The sequence below is a fragment of the Primulina eburnea genome, chromosome 11 (genome assembly GCF_022965805.1).
Source record: "Primulina eburnea isolate SZY01 chromosome 11, ASM2296580v1, whole genome shotgun sequence".
Taxonomy (NCBI): Eukaryota; Viridiplantae; Streptophyta; class Magnoliopsida; order Lamiales; family Gesneriaceae; genus Primulina; species Primulina eburnea.
In genome coordinates, this window is record NC_133111.1 from 36,553,148 (window position 1) to 36,569,268 (window position 16,121).

A 16,121-nucleotide genomic window follows, 5' to 3' on the forward strand; every position below is an offset into this window, starting at 1 on the left:
TCTATTTGCTTATTGCATTTACTTATCATTTTCATTGTTTTAAGGATACATTGTTGAAGCATTTTATGTGTTCTTCAAATACAAAAATATTGCATACAAGTGTTTGATAAAATGCTTCAACTGAAATATTTTTACTCATTCAACTTGCATATTTTTTAAATGGTTTACAAAATAAATAATCGGTTTCTACGAAGGATTATTTCGAGTATCTTCCGCTTGGTTTTTAACCAAACTCGATTTAATTTATCGATGTTCAATATTTCAAGAACCGATCTATTGTAGCTCAACGTTTACTCCCCTAACCGATCATAACAGATTGTTTTCCAAAAAAATCCTATAAATAGGTCTTTATTTATACAGATTTGAGAAAATTAAGCTGAGAGTAAAATATTAAAAAGTGTGTAATTTGATAATTTTGAGAGTTTGAGATTCTTACTTTTTACCATACATTTTTACTTTTTCATAACACGTTATCATCACGAAGCTCTAAAAGTCCTCCATATTTTTCCAAGCTCCAAAAACAGAAGAAAAAGGTAACAAAAATAATCATATTTATTTTACTGTTTATTTATTTATTACGTATATATTTAATATATAATATAATGTTATTCAGAAATAATAATAATAAATTTTTCAAAAAACTTGTTATAAATCCTGGGAGGATGTTAAGACGACATCCCATACTCCCGGTAAGAGATAAAACAAGTATAAAAGCTTGTAAGGTTTTTAAAAAAAATAACTCATGATACCTCATTATAATAACGTGATACGATATACATAATTATTTAAATTTGACTAATATTATATACATCATATTATTAGCATAAAATTATACAAATACATACATTTATTTTTTTTGTAAACCAACGGTCATAAACGGTAACAAAACAACTAGTTTTTGCCCTATAAATATGATCTCACAAACACATTCAATCACTCCAATTTTCTCTTCTTCTCTAAAAATTATTCTTCATCAAATTTTTCGAAGAAAAAAGAAGATGACTTTCTCGAGGTTATTTTTAATTATTTTGGTTATCATACTCACGAGTCTTGTATTTATTGGAGAATATCCTCCTCGTGTGTTTTCTTTATTTTTACGAATGCTTCTACTTGTTGTTTATCCATTAGTTTGTATTGCAATATTCATTAACTAATAAAATGCATCGTAATTTTTTTAGTACCACCATATCAAACTTGGAAAAGCTCGAATTCATTGCTCTTGATATCACGGGGAAAAATTATATGACATGGACTCTCGATGTAGAAATGCATCTTAAGTCATTGGGTCTAAATGAGACTATAAAAGAAAATAGCATATCGACATCACAAGAAAAGGCAAAAGCCATGATATTTTTGCGTCAACATCTCGACGAGGGATTGAAATGTAAATATCTAATTGAAAAAGATCTCATGGCTTTGTGGAAGGGATTAAAAGAAAGATTCGAACATATAAGGGAAGTTATACTTCCAACCGCTCGGGATGAATGAAATACGTTGAGATTCCAAGATTTTAAAAAAGTCAGTGATTACAATTCAACGATGTATAGAATAATCTCGCAATTGAGATTTTGTGGGCACGAGATTACTGAATTGAAAATGCTTGAAAAAACATTTTCCACTTTTCACGCATCGAATATAACTCTACAATAACAATATAGAGTGCGTGTATTTTCGAGATATTCTGAACTTATCACTGTCTCCTTGTGGCGGAAAAGAATAACGAGCTGTTTAATGAGAAATCATCAGGCACGACCCACTGGTTCAACAGCATTTCCTGAAATAATTGTCGTATGCAAAAACGAATTTAAATCTGGAGACCAAAATCAAAGTTATAGACAAGATTTTGGTCGAGGACGAAATCGAGATCGTGGACATGGACGTGGAATTCGTCGTGGTCGTGGACGCGGCCGTGGTTTCGAAAATAATCGGGATAGTTACTTCTATAACTCATCTCAAAAGAACATCTCAAACCATCCATTGAAAAGGCATCATGAGAATATGAGTGTTAATGAGAATCACTCAAAAAGATTTGAAAGTTCTTGTTTTAGATGTGGTACTCCAGGACATTGGTCTCGTATTTATCGAGCCCCTGAGCACCTTTGTAAAATTTATAAAGAATAAATAAAAGGGAAAGAAAAGGAGACCAACTTCACTGAACAGAGTGAACCTTTGAGTGATTCAAATCATTTTTATGCTGGAGATTTTCTGATTGATTTATAAGACAATGATCAATTTGCTGGTGGAATAAATATGTAATATATTTTATTTTTCCATGTACTCATATGTTAATGTTTTATCGTGTGTTATATTTTTACATATGTATTGTATTTTATTGTCAGTAATTTTATTTCATTGCTTATTTTTTTTGAAGTTCAAATATGGAAAATGCTATGAACAAAGCTGAAGTTTGCATACCTGATAGTAGTACAACGCATACTATCCTCCGAGATAAAAGATATTTCTTGGAATTAAAACCAATAAAAACAATGGTGAATACAATATCAGGTCATGTAGACTTGATTAAAGGTTTTGGGAAAGCACAATTTTTGTTATCTAATGGTACAATTTTTTTTTTTTATCAATGATGCTTTGTATTCACCACAATCGAAAAGAAATTTGTTGAGTTTTAATGTATATTCCTATGGATATGATACTCAAACAATGAATGAAGGAATGAGAAATATGTGTGTCTTACCACATATAAATCAGGAAAGAAATATGTGATTGAAAAACTACCAATGCTCCCTACTGGACTGCATTATACACATATAAGTCCCATTGAATCAAACATGGTAGGTATTAACCAATTGACATGATCGATTAGGACATCTTGGTTCAATAATGATGCGAAAAATTATAGAAAATACACATGATCATCCGTTGAAAGACCAGAAGATCTTTCAGAATAATAAGTTTCAATGTAAAGAATGTTCTCTTGGAAAACTTATTATAAGACCATCACCAGCCAAAATCCAAACTGAATCACCAATGTTTCTTGAACGTATTCAGGGTGATATTTGTGGATCAATCCATCCACCATGTGTACCATTCAGATACTTTATGGTATTGATTGATGCCTCCAGCAGATGGTCATATGTATGTTTATTTTCAACTCGAAATGTTGCATTTGCAAGATTACTTGCTCAAATAATAAAATTGAGGAATCAATTTCCCCATTATACAATCAAGAAAATTAGACTTGATAATGCTGGTGAATTTACTTCTTAGGCTTTCAATGATTATTGTATGTCTATGGGAATCATTGTTGAGCATCATGATGCTCATGTACATACACAGAATAGATTGGCTGAATCATTGATTAAACGTCTGCAAATGATTGCTAGACCAATGATTATGAAAACAAAGCTCTCTATTTCTATATGGAGACATGCAATTTTACATGCTGCTGCATTAATTCGAATCAGACCAAGTGCATATCATAAATACTCCCATTGCAGCTTGCATTTGGTAAAGAACCAGATATTTCTCATCTGACAATTTTTGGATGTATGGTGTATGTGCCTATTGCACCACTGCAACGAAAGAAAATGGGACCTCAAAGAAAGATTGGAATTTATATCGGTTATGATATTCCATCAATCATTCGATATCTTGAACCTCATACAGACGACGTGTTCACATCATGTTTTTACTGATTGTCATTTTAATGAGGAAATCTTCCCAATGTTAAGGGGAGAACAGAAACATACAGAAAAAAAAACTACATGGTATATATCATCATTGTTACATCTGGATCTAAGAACAAAACAATATGAAAAAAAATGTACAACAAATTGTGCACTTACAAAAAATAGCAAATCAAATACCATATGCATTTGCAGACACAAAAGGGATAAATAAATCTTATATACATGCTGCAAATGTCCTTGCTCGAATTGAAATTCTGAAGAAACAAATTGAAGATACTCATGATGTCATTAAACGCCTGAAGCGTGGAAGTCCAGTAGGTACCAAGGATAAAAATCCTCGAAAAAAATTCATAGAGAAACACGATGATCACAAAATAGAGAATGTTGTTCCTGAAAATCACATGATGATCACAAAATAGAGAATGATGTTCATGAAAAAACACATGATGATGAAAATGTTCTGTCAGAACCACAAACTGACGAGAATCGTGAAATCTCTATCAATTATATTAATACTGGAAAAATATGCAACCAAAAATATATAGAAGAAATTGATGATATATTTTTTTATAATGTGACAATCGACATCATAAATGATAATGAAGATCATGAACCAAAATCTTTTGGTGAATGTAAAAATCGGCAAGATTGGATAAAATGGAAAGATGTCATCCAGGTTAAATTAGATTCGCTAAAATAAACGTAATATTTTTAGACCTATAGTCCTTACACCTGAAGGTGTAAAACCTGTTGGTTACAAATGGGTTTTTATTCGAAAGCAAAATGAAAAAAATGAAATAGTACGATATAAAGCTCGACTTGTTACACAAGGTTTTTCTCAAAGGCCTGGAAGTGATTATGAAGAAACGTATTCTCCTGTGATGGAACGTTTCGCTATTTGATTAGCTTGGCGGTATCTGAAAATTTAGAAATGCGTCTTATGGATGTTGTTACAGCTTACTTATATGGATCACTTGATAGTAATATATATATATATGAAAATCCCTGAAGGATTTAAGATACATGAAGTACAAAGTTCAAAACCCAAAGAATGTTATTCTGTGAAATTACAAAGATCATTATATGGGTTAAAGCAATCCGGTCGAATGTGGTATAATCGACTAAGTGATCACTTGATGAAAAAAGAATTTGTAAATAATTCAATATGCCCTAGTGTTTTCATTAAGAAAAAAACATCCGGATGCGTAATTATTGTTGTATATGTTGATGATTTAAATATCATTGGAATGAATAAAGAAATTCAAGAAGTTTTGTCATACTCGAAGGAAGAATTTGATATGAAGGATCTTGGAAAAACCAAGTATTGTCTGGGTTTACAAATAGAACAAAAAGAATTTGGAATATTTGTTCATCAGACAAATTATACAGAAAAGATCCTTAAACGTTTTAATATGGATAAATCAAATCCTTTAAGTACTCCAATGGTGGTTAGATCATTAAACATAGAAAATGATCCATTCCGTCCATGTGAAGATGATGAAGATATTCTTGGTCGAGAAGTGCCATATTTAAGTGCTATCGGTGCCCTTATGTATCTTACAAATTGTACAAGGCCTGATATATATTTCGTCGTAAATTTATTGCCAAGATTTAGCACATATCCAACAAAGAGACACTGGAAAGTGGAACGGAACTAAACATATATTCCGTTATCTACGAGGAACGATAAACTTGAGACCTTTTTATTCAAAAGATGATAATCCAAGTATGATTGGTTATGTCGATGCTGGATACTTATCTGATCCACACGAGGTATTTACTCGTGGAGGCACTGCAATTTCTTGGTGTTTACAGAAACAAAAACTCGTAACAACTTCATCAAATCATGCCGAGATTATTGCACTACATGAAGCAAGCCGTGAATATGTATGGTTAAAATCAATGACCCAACATATCCAAATCTCACGCGGATTATCATTCGACGAGAATCCTGTGATACTATATGAAGATAATGTTGCATGTGTTGCTCAAATGAAATAAGGATACATAAAAAGTGATAGAACTAAAAAAATTCCACCTAAGTTCTTCGCATTCACCAAGGAGCTTGACAAGAATAAATATATTGATGTTCGTCACATTCAATCAAGTAAAAGCTCATCAGATCTCTTCACAAAGGCACTTCTTACGACAATATTCAGAAAGCATATATATAATATTGGGATGCGCAATCTACGAAATTTTTGAAGAATTGTTCGTGTCAACATGAAGGGGAGTTTACGTGACTGCACTCTTTTTTCCTTTACTATGGTTTTTATCCCAATGGGTTTTCCTAGTAAGGTTTTTAACGAGGCAGTATAAAAACATGTAATAAAGACAATTATTATATTATGATCGTCATCACAAAGGGGAGTGTTGAAAATATGAAAAATATTGTTGAAATTATAATGTTGAATGTTAAAAATTAGGTAAATTAGATGTTGAATATTGAAAATTAGTGTGATGATGTATGTAATGATGAAATTATTTTTGGATTGTTTTCCAAAGAAATCCTATAAATAGGTCTCCATTTGTATAGATTTGAGACAATTGAGTTGAGAGAAAAATATTAAAAATTTTGTAGTTTGATAATTTTGAGAGTTTGAGATTTTTACTTTTTCACAACACTCAGAAGATTAATTTATTTTCCAGCATATCCATATCCATATAAATATACAAGATTAGTTTTCAGCATTGCTTTTGCGCATTTTTGTGAATCCATGAACAAGACTTTTTCGTCGGATATGAAATGTATGCTTGGAAGGTGTCCATTTTCATACCTCCAAAATTCATTGTCATGTCAAGCCAAACACTCGACCCAATGCAGGTATAAACGCCACATTCAGGTTTGTCTGGCTCTTCTTGGTGGCATCTTTCTCTCAGAAAATCAGGTTTGCCCAAGTCAAAATCTGCTAAATGCCTCATCTAACCAAGCGAAAATTGTGCTTGCACAAAAGAGAAATAATTCAAATTAAAAGGTTAGATTAATTGGAAAATTAAATATGCAAACTCACATAGGATCTTGTTGTTCCAGCATACAGGGAATCAATCATCGAATTCATGATTTTTAATTTCTTGTTAGTTGTTTTAAAAAACAATGAGAACCAATGTGTCAATTTTCATTTTGTCAAAAGATAATGTATCCGCATCTTTTGAACAAATCTTTGAGAAGTTACTTGAGTTTTCTTTCTGGTCTTAGATGTCCAAGTTCCCAATGAAGTCCTTGTACTGATGTTCATTTAGACTCCGTTTTTTGGGCAGCACATCGAACTCCCCAAGGGCATCTCCAACCCTGCACTTTCCAGTGGCGCGACCACATTTCCTCTGCGCCACTCCTATTTTTTAATTTTTTTTTGTTTTTTTAATTATAAATATTTGTATCAAAGATTATAAATATTATTTGAATAATAATAATATTTATTTATTTTTTAAATTATTATATATTTAATCATAAAAATTAATGAATAATAATTATTGATTTTTTAAATATTTAATTATTTATGTCAATTATTAAGGAATAATTTGATTTAATGATTTATAATTAATATAATTTAACACAAATACAAAAAATTAATATAAAAATATAATTCATAATTAAAAATATATTACATAAACGCTAATAATTAATATATGTAAAATAAAAAGAATATTTTGAGAATATTCTTTTGATGTAAAATTTGAAGTAAATGGGTTGGAGATGAATGTTGTATTTGATGCAAAAATAACACTATTTTTGTGTAAAATTTAAACCAAAATAGATTTTGTGGTTCGAGATGGTCTAAGCACTTCTATCTGCACAATGAACACAAAAATTAATTTACCTTATAAAACGAGAAAAATTATTTCTAATGACGTTTTAATCGATTAGATGTTTTTTTTATTCCAAGCACATCCTTTGCCACAATCAATTCCAAAACCGTTTGCGCTGCTTTCTAATATATTTGTTTACATTTTAATCGATTAATGTTTTTTTATTCTAAAATGTTAACACAAAAAATTATATTAAGTTATCATACTTATTTTATTATTTTTTTAACTAAATAACACAATTTACACATTAATTAATTGGTGTTCAAATTTCAGAAAAAATAAATAAAATTCCATATCTTCACAAACATTTCTAAATATTCCTTCAATCTCATAATATATAAGAGATAAAATATAAATAAGAGCATAACTATTAATAATTATCTTCTTATTTTCACGAAACCAAAATTAACTTTCCTCTATCTAATTTCCGGGAAAGAAAAAAAACTTTTCATGATAGGAAATTAATCATTACATTCTTTCTTTCCAATTGTAAATCTTATGTTTTGTTGGTCATCTGTTTGTCTCTCACCTCAAGTTTCTATACCAACTAAAAATATTTTGTTGGCGTCAGGTTATCAAAGTGCAAACCTATATAATTCAAAACATGAATAAAAAGAAGAGAAAAGGCTGCCGATTACACAACTACACAATATAATTTAAACATAATTGAAACGCAAGTCTATAGAATTTGGGGAAGAATTTATATTTGTGTTTTGAAAAGTGGGTCTAGGTGGTCTGCTTTGTAGATTGAGTTGGAGAATGCGACTTGAGTTCACAGACAAGCATGATGACTCATTTTTGTGTGAACCTTATGCGAGTATCTTTAACTTTGAGAATATAGTTTGTGCTTTGTTTGGTTACCCTGGCAAAGACATCATACCCCTTAAGATATGACGTCACTCTCTTTTACGGCTCATCTAGTCTACCAAATCAAGCGGCGCAAAATCAGCAGTTTTACGCATGATAATTTCCCAAGAGGTCACAGATCCTACTACTATTCTCACTCATATGCGCTTAACCCAACATCCCAAGAAGTATATAAATATGTTTTTTTGGGAGACTTGAACTCATGACCTCGCTCTGATACCAATTTTTAGGATCAAACGCTTATCATTATGCCAATTATTTTTTTATACTTGTGGCAACGCAAAATGCACCTACTTAGGTGCTAATGGTAGGCGTGTGTCTATCTGCTTCTGCTGTCTCATGTACCATAGAGATCATTATTATTTTTTTCATACCGACAGGTTCTCATATACCATAGAGATCGGTATTACTTTTTTCCTATCATCGTACCTGTTCCCGACAGAGACGATATTACTCGTTAAAATCTAGCGTCACTCTTTTACGGTCCACCAATCCAACCAAATCAAGAGGCACAATGTCAGCAGCTTGACGCACGAGAACTTCTAGGAGGTCACTCATTTTAGTACCACTCTCACTCTTGCACGCTTAATAAAGAAGGCTCATATACTCATATTAATCTTAACGTCTCCTCTGAATTTGATGACATGAATTCCTCAGATACGTTGCTTCAAAAACTGTATCTCAGATAAAGAATGTGTCAAGTTCGGTGAACAATGTGGAAATCAAACACTTGGCCTACACCATCGCGTTTCATAACTTCATGAAAAGAGTTCTTTGATACTTGAGCTTCACGAAAAAGAAATTCTAGCTGCTGACCAAGATGAAGAATCAAGCTACTCATATGAACTCATAACTCTCCATACAAATCACATGAGTATAGAATCAAATGGATGCATGACTTGATCAGATTCAATCCCTCCTTGGCGACCAGCTGCAGGAAATTATCAACTACGTGAAACACGATGATGCCAAAAAGGGGGATGTAGACTAAAAGAGGCTGGAAGAACAGAAAAGAAAGGCTGAGAGGGCAAAATATGAGGAAGCCAAGAGGGATGAAAAAAGAAAAAGGCAAGATGAGGAAGCAAGTGTTAGAGTAGATGCATGTAAGCCAACTGTTGGCTAGGGATTTTATTGACTCTTTTAATAAACAATCTTTATTTAATATGATTCATTGTTTCATGGTTTGTTATTTCTTTATCTATATACCCATGTTATCAAACATAGATAAAGACTTTGATTATAATTTAATACAAATGAATCGTAATTCGATGTTGAAACTCATTTGTAAACACTGTATGATCTAAATTCGTTTTTAGTCGATTCAGCCTCTTAAAACATGGATAAAAGTCGCTTGAGCTCGAGACTAGCATTTTTGATGTTGTGTACCGCGATTCTTGATAAGGGCATAGAGATGTTCAAACATGCAGATGGGTAGTCATATGATGTTTATACCGAACAACTTTCCCTCGGACTTTCCAAGTGGTTATCATTCATCGAGAGGATAAGTCTGTGGTTATGATTGTATACCATTAGTCCTTACGACCCGGGACAACACTGAGGCTCTATATGCTAGGGTTGTGCTTTGACTCGTTTATCGGCTCCATGAGAGTCATCAGGTGGCGAGATTGGGTATAGTCGTGACACATGTAGGAGCCAGTGCATTGTAGTCGGGGATTAACCGTTAACTACGGGTGTGGATATCCTATGTGATCTGATGAAATAATAGTGCATGGAATCTCTGGCCAGAATATGAGATGTACGTTAGAGAAGGAGTTCTCCAATAGTACATGCGATGCACTATTTATATGTATCACGCAGTTATCGAATTATTATGCAACTTTCGATGAACCAATTGTTCCAGATTCGATCGGTATATATGAGATGAAGGGACCGTACTATACGTTAATCATAATCGACTGGTTCTTGCAGGCACTATCAGTTATACCTGGGGAATCATGGGGCGATGGTACTAGATTCTCTTACCATGGTTTGATGGGTTTTTCTGACATTCTCATGATCAATTGTTGATACACAGAATGTGGCAGATTAGGGTAAGCCCAAATAAAAGATTATATCCTGAATCACAAAGAGTTGTGAACCCACAGTTAGCTGTATCCCTAAACCATTGAAAGTCACACAAGCACTGGATCATTTGTTCTCGTTGAGAGAATAAATTCAAGAAATTGAATTTATATTATGATATAGTAAATTCAAAGAATTGAATTTATGATAATTAAATTTTGAGAGAAATAATTCTAGGAGTTGAATTTATAAAAAAAATTGAGAATTTAATTTATTAACTCAAAAGTTGAGTTTATTAAATATTAAATTTTGGAGGTGATAAATTCAAGGATTTAAATTTATAATTTAAATATTAAACTCATATTCTTCCAATTATCAAAACGTTCACTTAGCACATGTGTATTTGTTCATATCCGATCATCAAGGATAAACTTATGCTACCTAAACCAACTCTACTCATTCAAAGCTATATGTTGGAAATTTGTTGTTTATAGTGAATCAGTGGTTCATAAAAATTCAGAAATTATTGTTAAGCTCTCACTAAGAATTTCGACTTATACAGTATTAAGTCCTAGTGGAAGTGAGTTTACACAAGGGTTGTACTAATCAAAGTCTTTTAGTGGATTTATTCATAACTGAAAGAATGAATGACATAGGAGTGATTGTCTCTGAACATCTATAAAATCATGTCTCACTTAAGAATTCTCTTCTATTCGTCTGTTTATTTATCTAGCCGTTGTATATATTGCTTGTTGGAATTGAGTATATACATATAACTAGTCTAAGCAGATTTTTCCGTACTTAAAATTTTCTCTAGTGGTCTAGTTAAGTCTAATCGTTCAAGAAAGAGTTTTAACAACTAAAAACTATTAATGCCAGCTCAAGTCTAGCAAAAGAATTAAATGACTTTATTTGCAACCACCCTAAAATCTGCTCCGATCCCAACAGACTTCAAAAATAAAATACTTTTTTGTTAATGAAAAATGATCTCATGTATCGAAAATATCAAGTATTCGAATTTATATCTCGAATGCCATATATTGTATGTAGTGAGACTTTAAAATGTTTCTCCATAATTTATTTCAATGATATTTGAGTCTACTGTCACTTTCTGAAAGTAAAGATCCAAAAAATCCTTGAATCTGGTCTGTTCATACTTGTAGTTTAAAGAAACTTTGTGATCAACCAAATCCTCGATTTCCTTTGGATTTCTGCTAAAGCTGATCTCTGAAATATAAAAGTATTAAGCATAAAATATTATCTAAGGAAAAAAATTAAAACAAATTTTATCAATAATCATGTTCGGCATCAACCTTCATATCGAGTGTTGTATTCCCAATAAGTTCAACACACTCTCTATCCCAGAGTAAGAAAACAACATTTTCAATTTTGTCAACAACTATAGCTTGGATTTTGAATCAATTTAAACAAAAGTTTAACAATTAAGTTTACCGAAAATTTATTATGTAAAAAACAAAATTTAATGGAAGATTGTTAAACTAACCTCAAATTTCCAGTTTGGTCAAATTGATCATACTTTCACGGTAAAATTTATCACCCACTAAAGTCACTTTTTTGTAACATTTTTTACATGAAAAATATGATCATTCACGAGAAAACTCAATAAATGCAATTTTTGTGAAAAACCAAAATTTCCAACCTCTAAATTTACATACAAAGTGACATTAAATTTAGAAAATACAATTATAAAAATAAAATTTTTGATAGTTAATATATTAAAAAACTATTTTAAAAAATATATTTAAAGTCTTTTCTTACCTCATTATCTTCTAAAACTTGTTCTATAATTCGAATATTATTTTTTGAAAGCTCCTCTAAATCGTGTTACTCGATGACAATGAAATGGTTCTGATCGTGTTTGGTCTATTGTGCATTGTTATATGAATTTTAAAAAAGCATCCGAAGAGACAGGATACAAGTTGTTTCAACCAATGTTTTTTTAGAAGAAAAATTAAATAAACAATTATAAGAGATATGATACGCTATTTGCTGCCGAAGGTAGTGGAAGCTGCAATATTGATGATGGATTTTTGAGGTAATTTTACAAAACTCTACCATCCACGTTATATCTGAAATATTTATTTTAAATCAATCATAAAAAACACAAATTTTTTGTCACACAAATATTGTTATATGATAAAAATATTCTATATTCATGACAAAGCGAAAACAAAGCTGAGGGCAAAAGTAGACATGATCTTTATATAATTTGTGAGCTCGGGGTATATATGAATTCTTGTTGAATGAATTTCAAGTGCAAGCTTGGCATTTACCAAAAGATATTATGAAAGTGTTGTTTCATGAAGAAAAGTGCAACAAATTTGTGGCTAATTGTGAGAACCTTATATGGGGTTCCCCCGTCGAGTAACATGAACACCCAAACGAGGATATTGATCAATATGGCATTTAGTACCAATAGTCTGATTGTCGGTAAGCAGTCATAATTACAAGCTTCTTGTAATGCTCGGTTACTCGTACAAATGATAATAATGCATTTATGTCATTTAATATATAGTTATTTAGCTCATTATGTTTTACATGTTGATTGAGGTATTGATATTGAGATTGAATATGATTTCTAGATTGTCCATGGTGTATTGAGAATGAATATGTGTTTAAATAGTAATAGTAAGATGTATGTAGAAGTAGTGTAATTAAGTTGGTAGAAAATGAGATGAAAATATGACAGTTTTTACGAGTTTTAGCATAATGATTAGAATATGTATCCAAATTATTTGAGACCATAACCATTAGAAAGCTAAGATGTAATGCTACAACTTTCATGTTTTGGGTTTTGTCAAAATCATTGTGGAAGACAAGCCAAAAGTGCCCTGAAGTGTGCCGTGTATATCCCCATTCCTTCACTGACACATGTTGGGAGAATAAGCATAACGTTTTACTCAGACCTCCAAATGACATGAAACCAGTTTGAGATTCAAACCAAGACAATGGGCTACCACTTTCATGTTTACCACTTTTCAGATTATGAAAGGAAGAAACATTTTTGGAGCGATTTTTGATGAAACAGTGTGCAAGGCCGAAAGTTGCTCGCCCGGGCCGAAGAGAATGTCCGCCCGGGCGGACCTGCATAAAATTTTTATGGTTTAGGGCCAAGAGTTCCTTGCCCGGGTGGTAAAAGACGTCCGTCCGGGTGTCGCCTCATGTATAAAAAGATAAGTATCGATTTTTCCAAGCATTCCTACCATTCTCGACTTCATTTACAGCAAGAACACGAAGCAAAACAAGAAATCTTCCTCCCGAAAGCTCTCTTCTTCATTTCTTTCATATTTTGAAGTTAAAATTAAGTTCTCCATCACAAGAACTTCTTAAGGATGTAAGTTTTCTTCTCTTTTAGTTATTTTACATGTACAGGACAATAAATGAATAATTTTCACCTAGTATATACATAGTGATTGGTTTATATCAGTATTTGACAGTATAGAGCGAGAAACATCGTCTCAAACTAGTAGTAGTACACTTGGACTGTAAGTTGGCATGTTCTTGAAGTAATACATGAGTAATATTATAATTTCAAATACTTCTCATTGATTATTGCTATATGTAAATTGTTAGTATGTTTATTGATGAAAACATAGCACCATATTCCATAGTTATGTATTAAATATGAAAGGAACTCATGAATATTGAAGATGAGTGCTATGTCATGAACATGAAAAGAAAAGGGCTAATTTTTACATGAAATAGAGATTGTTGACATCATGGGTGATTTTAAATCCACCAAACCTATTGGCCAATATATGATCATGGGGCGTGGGGTTGCCAAAGATGCTCCCTGACGTCCAACACAGTAGTAACTATATAATAAAGCAAGCACGGTGGTACATGTCAGCTAATGAGGCTCAAGTAAAAAAAAGAACATGAATATATGCTATGATATGACATGGTTTAACGATTCATTGTTGATCATGACTTGATATGTATGTTCCTTCTACGTATATTGATACATACAAGTGCAAACTTATTGAGTTTTATAAACTCAGCTCATGTATTACAAGATCCAGGTAATGAAGATATATAGGATGTCAGTTCGCCAATAGATGCTTGTGACGTGCCTCACCTCGACAAGAACCGGGACGTCTTATTGTATAGCTTCCGTATATGTAATATAATGAATTTAATGTGTCAGGGTTTGAAACAAGTTTTACAAGGTGTATGTCTATGTGTATAATGATACAAAATATGTTTGTATATAAGGATAATATTATATGTACATATTGTTATTGTTGCTTGAGTGTTGGTGTATTCAAAATATAGAGACATCATATCAAAATTTTTATAAACCGTCATATTGATGCCCTTTGTTTAAATTGCTTCATAATATAGATATATCATTCAAATCCTATTTTGATTATAATAATCATATCAAGTATAGAGTAAGAGTGTGACGCTTCTATATCATATATTGATTTTCATATTTATTTACTTCTACTTGATTTCTAGGATGCAATCTTAAGAGACTGTGTTTGGATTAAAGGATTTGATTTTTTTTATTTAAGGTATATATATCACAAAAGTTCTTATGTGTCGGTTTCATGAGTTAATTTTGTGAGACTGATATTCTATTTGGGTTACAAATGGAATATTATTAATTGTTTTGTCAAAAATATTACTTTGTATTGTAAATATGAGCATTGTTAAACCGTCTTACGAATAAAAATCCATGAGATCGTCTCACAAAAAACAAAGTCCATATTTCATTTTTAACTACTACGAGTATATTAACATATCTAATAGAATTCAAATTCCATAAAATTAAAATAATTCACAAACTATTGTATATTACTGTCATATGCATATATCAAAATTAAATATGATTTTTGATATTGTGAAATATTTTGAAGGTATCTATGCGAGCACTTCTAAAATAACATTTTACATATTTAATTAGAAGTAAAAATTTGTGTGAGACGATCTCACAAGTTGTATTTTATGAGACGGATATCTTATTTGGGTATTGTGAATATCGGTAGGTTTGATCGATCTCATGGATAAAGATTCGTGTGACTGTTTCACAAGAAACCTACTCTTAATTAAATTAACGTTACTTCAATCGATACAAACATAGATATTCACGGTCAGAGACGGATCTACGCTAGGGCTATACTGGGCTGTAGCCCAGCCCATTTTTTTTATTTAGCGACGGTTTTTTGAAAACCGTCGCTATATTTGCGACGGTTTTCGTAAACCCGTCGCCGATGTGGATTAGCGACAGTTTTATCAAAACCGTCGCAAATATTAGCGACGGTGATTGATAAAACCGTCGCTAAAGTATTAAAAAATAAAAAAAAGGTGGATCGGCGGTTTTAATTAGCGACGGTTTATTCAATAGAACATCATTACCACTTTGATGTTTTTAATGCAGTAAAAGATTTCATTTTAATGGAGTTAAATACTCGGTTCAATGAGTCATCGGTGAAACTTCTTTCTCTTAGTATAGCTTTAGATCCTAAAAATTCATTTGACTCATTTAACAGTGATGATATTTGTAAGCTTGCGAAGAAGTTTTATCCTGGAGATTTCACAAATCAAGAAATTGTTGTTTTGAAGTATGCATTGATACATTTATAAACTCGATGTGATGCAGAATTTAAAGGTTTCTACAGTTGTTGAGTTGTGTCAGCAATTGACCGAGAGTGGACGGTCAAGTGTTTATGTTATGTTGACTAGATTGATTCATCTTGTTTTGACATTAACTGTGTCTAATGCCACTATTGAACGGGCTTTTTCAGCAAT